This window comes from Mustela putorius, unplaced genomic scaffold (genome assembly GCF_011764305.1).
Source record: "Mustela putorius furo isolate JIRA1106 unplaced genomic scaffold, ASM1176430v1.1 tig00000430_pilon_pilon_pilon, whole genome shotgun sequence".
Classification (NCBI taxonomy): Eukaryota; Metazoa; Chordata; class Mammalia; order Carnivora; family Mustelidae; genus Mustela; species Mustela putorius.
The window spans coordinates 19790472-19800787 of record NW_025421377.1 but is presented as its reverse complement, the minus strand read 5'-3'; positions in this window follow the sequence as shown (position 1 = coordinate 19800787).

Genomic DNA, 10316 nt, shown 5'->3' with positions numbered 1-10316 from the left:
TTCTACCTTCTAAGATGAAAGGCTGGCTCCAAATTCAACTCTCAGTGCAAGAACTTGCAAATAATCATGGAATCACCTGCTAGAAGAGACAATTAATTAAACCAGCTGTTCACATAGCAATAATAATAACCAAGATGAAATATGCCTACCCACACTGCTGGAATCATGTAAGACTTATAAAAAAACAAAACAAACAAACAAAAAAATACAAAAACAAAAACCATGAAGCCTAAAAAAGGATGCAAATGAAGACTTGTGTAATTGGAAGATTTTATAATTTTACATAGGAAGACACAAACTCATACACTTGACAATTTTTCATAAGGCAGCTCATAAAGCATTCAATCTAAAATAATTCAGTTTAAGTACATAGCTCTTTGATGGCCTGGCTTAATCCAAAGATAACATTTTAAATGTTACCAGAGGAACAGATAGAACCCACTCCCTTCAACAACTCTCCATAAATATTGCTTATCCTAACCAGGCTTTTGATAAGTACTGGACAGCAGAGATTTCAAAATTACTATTTCTGGCAAGTTAAATTTAATTTCTTTGGTTTGAGCAAGATGTGGAGGCAAACAGAAGGCAGGGGAAGCAATGTGTTCTAACAAACTAGCAAAGAGAGAACACGGGGCTCCTCTTGTCCCCTTGTATCTCTACAGCCAATGTTCATCCTACACATATTAAAATAACATGTGTGATGTTTTTCCGTTTACAGAAATTTTTAGTAATAATTACCCCTTTCCACTTAGTAGGGGAGGTAAATGTTGTAATCTTTTGTGTTAAGAAATACTAGTTAAAGTAATTACCTGGCTAGCTCAGTTCATAGCAAGCAGGACAGGCAGCCTCATTATCAGGTCTGTTCTCATTTGCTATCCTGTGTTAGACAGTATACCATGGAGGGCACTGTGACCTCTTGAACATTTCATTCCTTATCTCAGTGTATTTATAATTTTGTGATATCGCTGATGATATTGAACTTTACCTGAACACCACGTCCCTGGAAAAAGGGGAGGTTGAAGGAATTCCTTCACCATTTTGTGTCCCAGAAAAGGGCTTACTGCAAAGAAACCCCTTGGGAGGGGTCTGACCATCAGTGTCTGCATCCGTGTCTACCCATGCAATGGCTTCTGGGAGCTTTGCCTCCAGCGACATCTCAACATCCTCAGCGTCCTCAGCCCCCTTGCCCTCCACAGTGGGGTCGTCTGGGCTGTTTGGATCTGAAGAGCCAGGCCCAAGTTGCAGCGCCATCCAAGGACCTCACCACCACCCCTCCTGGGCTGTGCATGGTCCTGGAGTCACTGCAGATGGAAGAGCAGCGCCGGGGCACCTCTGTGGCCGCTATCAAGCTTTATACACTGCAGAAGTACCCTATGACGGACAGCCTCTGGTTCAAGCACCTGCTGAAACAGGTCCTGGCCATGGGCTTGCACTGCGGTCTGCTCATCAGGCCCACCAACTCCAAGGCCTGCTCGTCCAGGGGTGGTGGGTCTAAGATAGTACCTGAACCTCTGGCCAGGAAGATAGAGGCTCCCAAGGGCCCGAGGAGGCTGGCATGCCCACCAAGGCCTCATCATCCAAACTGGCCAGTAGGAAGGCAGTGGGTGAAAGCTAAAACTGGGGTGGAGACACGGAAATCCTACCCTAGTTTTTATTCCCCAAAAAACTGCCACTCTGTTTTTTTCATTGTAACCTATTTATCAATAAACACTTCTTTTTCCATCATAAAAAAGAGGTAATCTTTTCTTCCCCATAAGAAGAGGACTTCTTCCCCATAGGACTCAGATTAAGACTCAGGGATGGCCCTTTGTTTACAGACAAGCCAAGACACAGACATTCTGGTTTCCTATTCTTTGCCATGTAAAAGGTGTCCCATTGATCAATGGGAACAAAATATTTGTTAACTAAACTTTGGTTAAGATTCCCTCCCTCCATTATGAAATAATAGAAAATATATATTGGTTTCTGCTCCTGGTTCCTGGCGTAGGGTTCTTAAAACCTTTATCATTTCCTGAGTGATGGAAGCATCCGACATACATTGACTAAATCCATTGGAATTTCCCGGGTGACTGGAGCACATTGTTTCTAATGACGAGACTCTGGCTGGGTCCTGGATGGCTCATGGATAGGGGGCTGTTTACCAGAAAGACCAACCCATGAAGCTTGGATCTTTCAGCCCCATCCCCCCATCCTCTAGAAGGGAGAGTAGGACAGGCAATTGAGTTAATAATTGATCGCAGCTAAGTGATGAAGAAAAATCTCAAAGTACATGGTCATAGAGTTCATGGTTGTAAACACATTCACCTGCTGGGGGGTGGGGCACACCTCAAATCCATGGGGACAGAAGCTCCTGTGCTCAAGGCCCTTCCAGAACTCATCCTGTATACCTCTTCATCTGGCTGTTCATTTGTATCCTTTAAAATATCCTTTGAAATAAATTGGCAATAGTAAGTTAAACAAAACAAAACAAAACAAAACCATTTCATCCATCCCCTAGGAGTCTGAACTTTCTCTTACCTTCAGCTTGAATCAATTAACAACCCCTCCCTTAACAGCCCATTCTGAGAATAGATAGACTGGCCTCAGGATAAACATTCTCTTATTGGCTCTTCCCTCAATGCCACCCTCTCATTGCATGGGTCTTTCTAGCCTTGTTGACTTTGTATGAAAGAAAATCCCTTTTGTGTAACTCCCCACACCCTCATTCTCAGCTTTAATGAGGCATAACTTACAAACACAAATAGTGTATATTTAAGGTGTGCAATATGATGATTTAAGTGTACCCTGTGACATGATTACCATAATCAAGCTAATGAACACTTGTATCACCTCATATAGTCAACCACTTTTTGTGCGTGTGTGGTGGGAACACTGGAGATCTACTCTTTTAGCAAACTTCAAATATACAATACAGTGCTAGTTATTATAGTCACCATTTTATACGTTAGATCCCCAGAATTTATTCATTCTATAGACTGGAGGTTTGTACCCTTTGACCAATGTCTCCCCATGGTCCCCTAACTTCCAGCCCTCTGGTAACCACCATTCTCTCTGCTTCCTACGAGTTCGACTTTTCAATTCACATATAAGTCAGATCATACAATATTTATTTTGCTTTACTCTTACAATGCTTGCTAATCTCATATTCAGAATGTTCTCCCTACTGTAATAGACCCCCCCCCCCAACTAAGGCTCCCTAGCACCTTGCAATAATTCTTTCAAATAAAATCCCTTCTTACTAAGTCCAGATTTTGTTTTTGTTTTGGGGGTTTCTTTTTGACATTGCAATATAACAATCCTGAAAGATCATTCTCTCTGTCACTGCCTGGGTAAATGCTTTTTAATATTAATCTGACCTTGATATTTATTCACATATTCTTAACTCTAAATATTAGATTACTTGCTGTTGCCCAATCCTTAAAATATCAACTCTGAACTTTCAGAGTTTTATAGCTCCATACTTATAAGTACATATACCTTATAATTCTTAGATAAAAGAAACTTTTGATGTACTATAGAAGTAAGTTTTCTTTCTTAAATCTGTGCAAAAACACATAAATCTTAGATTACTTTATTGTCCTCTATAATATTTTGCTAAAATGCAGTGTTCTTCCCTTAATCTACAGCACATACATCATGGCCTGTGATGATGTGACCATTATTTATTTAATCAGGTTCATTTGGAAAAATTTAATTTTATTTTTTAGGACTCCTATTTTAGTTGGCATTTTTGGAAAGAAAAGACAATTACAAAACATCAGTGACTTACAATGAGAAAAATTAATTTATTTTTTTAAAGATTTCATTTATTTATTTCACAGAGAGAGAGATCACAAGTAGGCAGAGAGGCAGGCAGAGAGAGAGGGGGAAGCACGCTCCCTGCTGAGCAGAGAGCCTGATGCACAGCTCAATCCCAGGACCCTGAGATCGTGACCTCAGCTGAAGACAGAGGCTTAATCCACCGAGCCACCTAGGCATCCTGAAAAATTAAGTTCTTGATCATGATGTTTAAGGACTGCCACTCAATCATGGCTTAGCTGGCCTCTGCTGAATTTTACCTGTCTTCTCGTTGGGGGACTGAAAGTGAAGGAAGAAATATTATCTGGGACATTATGTTCTTATGGTAGATGATTAGAGCAAGACTGACAACCAAAACACACAAAGACATTCCAAGCTTTTGTTCAGACATAGCTTATTTTCATGTCTGTTCATATTCAATTGAACAAAGCAAGTTACATGGTCAATTTAAAGATTATCAGAGTAAAGAACTATATTCTACCTTCAAGTAGCCAGGGCAGGACGTTAATTTCCTTGGGCTGCAATAGCCAACTACTATAAACTGAAAGGATTAAAACAGAGAAATTTATTCTCTCCCAGTTCTGGAGGCTCAGAGTCCAAAATAAAAATGTCATCAAGACCATGCTTCCTTTGAGACTGTGGACAGAATCCTTCCTTGCTTCTTCCTTCCTTCTGGTGGCATCTATCAAGCATTGGTGTTCCTTGGCTTGCAGCCCACAACTCCAGTCTCTACCTCTGTCTTCACCTCATATCTTTACCATTGTCTTCTTAGAAGGATATTATCATATTAGATTAGGAACGGCCCTTCACTACAGTAAGATATTATCTTGACTAGTTGCATCTGTAATGACCCTAAGGTCACATTCTGAAGTCCTAGGGTTAGAATTTTAATATCTGTTTTGGGGAGACACAATTCAACTTATAACAGGTAGGGAGGGAAATACCTTCTTATAAACACTACAAATCTACCACCATTTTTCTTCCTTCTTCCCTGTCTCTGACCTTTCAAGAATATAAACTATATAATCTACAAGAAATTGAGGAAGTAGAGAATAGATTGCGATTCAAAATGGAATCCTTTCCTAAGAAGTGGCTGAAGTAATAGAACGTGGGCTGACTACAGAGTGGAGATCAAAGCAGAAACCCACAGGTGTTGTGGAACTGCATGAGTGTAAGCTATTTCCGTAGCTTCAGATCTTCAGGACTTGCCCCTGGAGTACCAGTCCCCTGGTCTTGTTGGATATAAGAAAGATTCTTGAAAGGGTGGGGTCCACCCTTTCAAAGGGTGGGGGTTGGGATACAATTCAAACATGGGAATTACACCCAAGGCTCTCCACACGGAAGCAAAAGCACTTAGGTAGGTGAGAATGATTCTGATGCTATGTCTTGCCCCTTTCAAAACTGACTCAGGTCTAACTGGGTGATTTCGTCAGAGATAGAACTATAGGGAATTGGAACCAGGTAAGAGACATGATGCAGAAATTCAATATTTTAAATGTCACCAGGTGCCTGCCACCAGGGTTGAGAATTATGGGTCTAGACTAAGCAACTGGGAGAAGTCTAAGAAACAATCTCCTCTGACCCCCCCCCAAAAAAAAAGGATTTCTGTGTCATTGCAAAGATCAACAACAGGAGTCTGAGAGAAGTTCTATAAGGACACCCTAAATCCCAGTCAGATCTTTCTGGTTTCCACGTGGCATCTTCCTATGCTCTGAGACCAATCCCACTGGGAATGAGGAGGAAGTGAGAAGCGGAGGGATGGTTCAGGGGGATTAAGTGTACTTAACTGCTACAGTCCTTTGGCACAGGGGTCTACGATTGAGTTCTTGGATTAATTGATTCAGGTTCAAAACCCAACTCAGCCACCTAGTGGCTATAAATTTGTGCAACATACTCATTGGGCTTCATTTTTGCATCTGACAGTGAGGATAATAGTACTAATTTGTAAGGCTATTGTGAGGATGAAAAGAGATAATCTATGTATGGTACTTAGCAGATTCTGAGAAGCAATAAGCCCTTGTGAAACATTAGATATTATTATTGTTATTTAGCTATGATTTATCAGTTTAACAAGTAAGGGACTTTTTCTTAAGACCCCCAAGCTGCTTTGTGTCCCAGATTTCTCACATATTTTTTTCACATATCCGAATCTTCATCTGAGCACCTTATCTCCTCTCAGATAGGAATTAGACTTGCGCTTTTTTCTGTCATTCTTGGAATTAGTCCTACTCCTGAGCTCCAGGCTTGTGGCAACACCTGTCACAGGCTTAGCGCTTTCCCAACCTGTGTGGAGGCTGTCAACGTCCTGCCTGACTTTTAGAATACCACGGATTCTTCCACGCTGCAGCTCCTGACTCCTGACACACACATACTTATTACCTGTTACACCATGCTCTCTCCACTCCATGGTCCCAGCACCTTCTGCCTATCTGCTGTGTCATTATTCCTGCTTGTTTTTATCAAGATATCTAATTCAAATCTAAATCATTTTAAAGATGAAGAATATACCTTATTGGAAGGGTTTACAATTATGCTGTCTTCTCTCTCTCTCTTTACTCTGAAACTTCTTCTTAGAGCGGGATTCCAGTATCACAGTATCATCCTTCCAGTATCTACCTGCTAACAAAGTCTCAGAATACAGTTCTAGGACATACCTCCAAATGATAAATGTGATGATCACAGGTAACTAGACATAAACTGCAAGGCACATAGTAGATTTATTTCTATTTTTTCCTCTTCCAATCATTGTTGCTGTCACAGATGGATGAATAAAGAGTGAGCCCAGTAACTAGTTATAGGTTAACATGGTACCAATAACAAGGTTGAGTTATTTCAAAATAAGTATACTGGGGCACCTAGGTGGCTCAGTGGTTAAGCGTCTGCCTTCAGCTCATGTCATGATCCCAGGGTCCTGGGATTGAGCACCCCATGAGGCTCCCCACTCAGCGGGAAGCCTGCTTCTCCCACTCCCCCTGCTTGTGTTCCCTCCCTTGCTGGGTCTCTCTCTGTCAAATAAATAAATAAAATCTTACAAAATAAGTATACCATGAATATTTTTTCAAAATATTTTATAATTTGTCAAGGATTTGGAATGGAGAGTTTGAGAAGGGTTAAAATGAAAAAAACTTAAACCTATGTATTGGTATTGTCTTTGAGAATTAGACTCACTGAGGAGGAAAGGAAAAAAAAATAATAAAAGAAAAATGTGATTTCACAATCTTCCCTTGCTTGAATTCAAGATAAGGAAATCCCTACAAAATAAATAGACCCACAAAAAAATAAGTGGTGAGGATTTTTAAGTCTTTACCAAATGATCAGTGCCATTTTTAAAGATATAGCAATAATACACTAATTGTGTGATGGTACACATAGTAAAAGAATACAAATTATAGCCTATTTTACACATAGTTTATTATTTTTTAATGTATAAATTTGTTAGAATAACTAGATAAGTCTAATTTGGAATCAAATTAGGGGCACCTGGGTGGCTCAGTTGTTTAAGCATCTGACTTTGGCTTAAATCGTGATCTCGGGGTCCTGGGATTGGCAGGCTCCAGTGGGTAGTCGCTTCTCCCGCTCCCTCTGCCTCTCCCCCTGCTCATGCTCTGTCTCTCTCTCAAATGAATGAATAATTTTTTCAAGATTTTATTTATTTATTTGACAGAGAGAGAGATCACAAGTAGGCAGAGAGACAGGCAGAGAGAGAGAGGGGGAAGCAGACTCCCTACTGAGCAGAGACCCCCCCTCCCCCCATGTGGGGCTCGATCCCAGGACCCTGGGATCATTTTTTTAAAAATTCTTCTGTTTGTTTTTATTATTATCATTATCCTTCTAAACATAACATACAAAGGAAATTCCTGATTGAGATCATACCAGGAGCCCGTCAGAGGACACAATGATCAATACACCTTCTTTCTGCCTGCAGGAGAGACCCAGTGTCTTGCAAGCCCATTAAGGAAAGCAGGCTGATGCGACACACTCAGATGGCCCTCAGCTCTTCTTTCCTACAGTGGAGTGCTTCCTGGGGTGGTGATGATTTCGGAGAGAGTGGTCCCAGTGCATGGGTCACCTGAGCTGAAAGCAGAGGCTTTAACCCACTGGAGCCACCCAGGGGCCCCAATAAATAAAATTTTTAAAGAAAAAAAAAAAAAAACTAACTCTAACAACTAGATAACAAAACTGGATCTAATAGGAATGACAATGAAAGATAAACTAATAAATTTGACATTGACAAAATATGAATTTAAGATTTTCTTTTGCTAAGATTACATGAAGATGTTGAGTTTTGTAAATTATTTCAAAATTCCCAACATTAAGTTATCTGGCATTTCAAAGTACCCGTATGCTCAATTACATGCTACTAAAAAGTTAGTGTTTATGTCTTTCTTTTGTGATAAGACTCCCAGGGACTTTTCCTGAGTGAGAGAAGATTGTAGTCACTTACTTTTTTAGGCTCATGGAATATTAAAAAGTGAGGCTACATCAATGTATCAGAGCATAATAATGGTGCCCCTGGTTTCAGCTATGACACATAATGAACTTTAAATAATCCCTTGCAACAATGACAAAAATGGAACTAGAAATCAAGAATACTTAGACTTATCAGAGAAACGGGGTCACAGGGAAGACTGCAGCTCCAAATACATAGAATGAGAGTCACTGAGAGTAGAAACCTGTGGAACCTTAAACTGGTAGGAAGAGTTAAATGTAAACTGGTGAAATGCTAGAGGCTAAGTGTGGAGAGTTTAAGACTTAAAAACTCCAGGAGGCTCAATCTTAAATCCGCTCCATGTTTTCCTGAGTTTGACTTCTGGGAGTCTCACCAGCTTAGGGTGGTGAAGAATGAATGGAGAAAAATCTCCTTGAGCTTCAGGCAGAAGGAGGGGGTGGGAGATAACAATTTACAAATAAACCTCACATCCTCTCCACCATAAAAGTCTTACTTACTATGGAAAAATTCATTACCAGAGACGTATGTAACCCGGAAGAAGAGAAATACTTACCCATAGCCTTCCTGGCCTTTCTGTCTCATAAATGGGGAGAAAGGAAGACAAAAGAGGAGATAGATCAAGGACATTGGAGAAAACTGAGATCTGTGAAACTACAGCACAAGATATCCTAAACTGAGAACACTAATGCTGGTGATGATGCGGATTAATAGTAATTTCTCTTCACTGCTGGTGGGAATGCAAAACAATACAGCCATTTTGGCATTTCCTTACAAAACTAAGCATAGTCTTACCACATAATCCAGCAGTTGAACTCCTAAGTATTTACCCAAGTGAGGTAAAAGCTTCTGTCCACATAAACCCCTACACGTTAATGCTAGTAGCAACTTTGATCAAAATTGCAAAAATTAGAAACAGCCAAGGTGAAGGGATAAACAAACTGTGAGGTATTCAGACAAGTGGATGATAATGAACAACAATAAGAAATTAGCTATCAAGTCACCAAAAGACATGGAAGAACCTTGAATGTATATTGCTAAGTCAAAGAAGCCAGTCTGAAAAGGCTATATAACAGATTACAACTTTGTGACATTCTGGAAAAGGCAAAATTACAGAGACAGTAAAAAGATCAATGGTTGTCAGAAGTTCAGGGGAAGCGAGGCAGAACTGATTGGTAGAGCCCAAGAGTTTGTAGGGGATTGAATCTATTCCAAATGATATGGTAATGGTGAGCCCATGACATTATGCATTTGTCAACACCCACAGAACTTTACTGAACAAACAGGAAATCTTAATGTAAACTATGGATTTTATTTAATATTAGTGTATCAATATTGGTTCATCAGTTCTAACAAATGTACCACACTAATCCAAGATGTTAATAACTAGGGAAAACTGTACAGGGGAGAAGAGCTATATCAGACCTTTCTATATTATCTGCTCAATTTCTTTGTAAACCCAAAGCTATTCTAAAAAATAGTCTATTAACAATAATAGTTATTTTTAAAAAGTTACTTATCTTTTCACAATTAATTCTGAAATCTTGTTTATAAAACAAACCCTCAAACTTGACCCAAGAGAAATAAGTGTGTGATCACTTATTAACAGTCACATAGGGAATAAGTAACTGTTGCCTTGAGAACACTTCATCACACAGATATGCCCATCTCGCATTTATCTTCAGTGTTTTAGAGAATGACAGTGGTATAATGGTAATTGCACCCAAACTCTACTAGTCAAGATAAGTATTAAAAATAAAAATAAGTCCTAATCTGGGTTTTTATTTTCCTAGCATGGGGGTACAAAGCTCAGACCAAGGACCCAATCACTCTGTAAGTTCTCTACTCATTGCTCCTGAAGAAGGATGAAAGGTTAGTTAAGGTGGCCGTTTTGCCTATTGTTTTCTTTTGACCAGCGAGTGAATCCTCATTTATAAGATTTTCTAAGTCTCAATGTGTTTTTGCCTTTGGAGTTTACCAACATCACATGATTCTGAAGCATTTTTAATGTTCCTGTGGCCAATTGTCTACAAGAGAAGGATAAGAGAGATGGCCTGAGGTTAAACCTGCT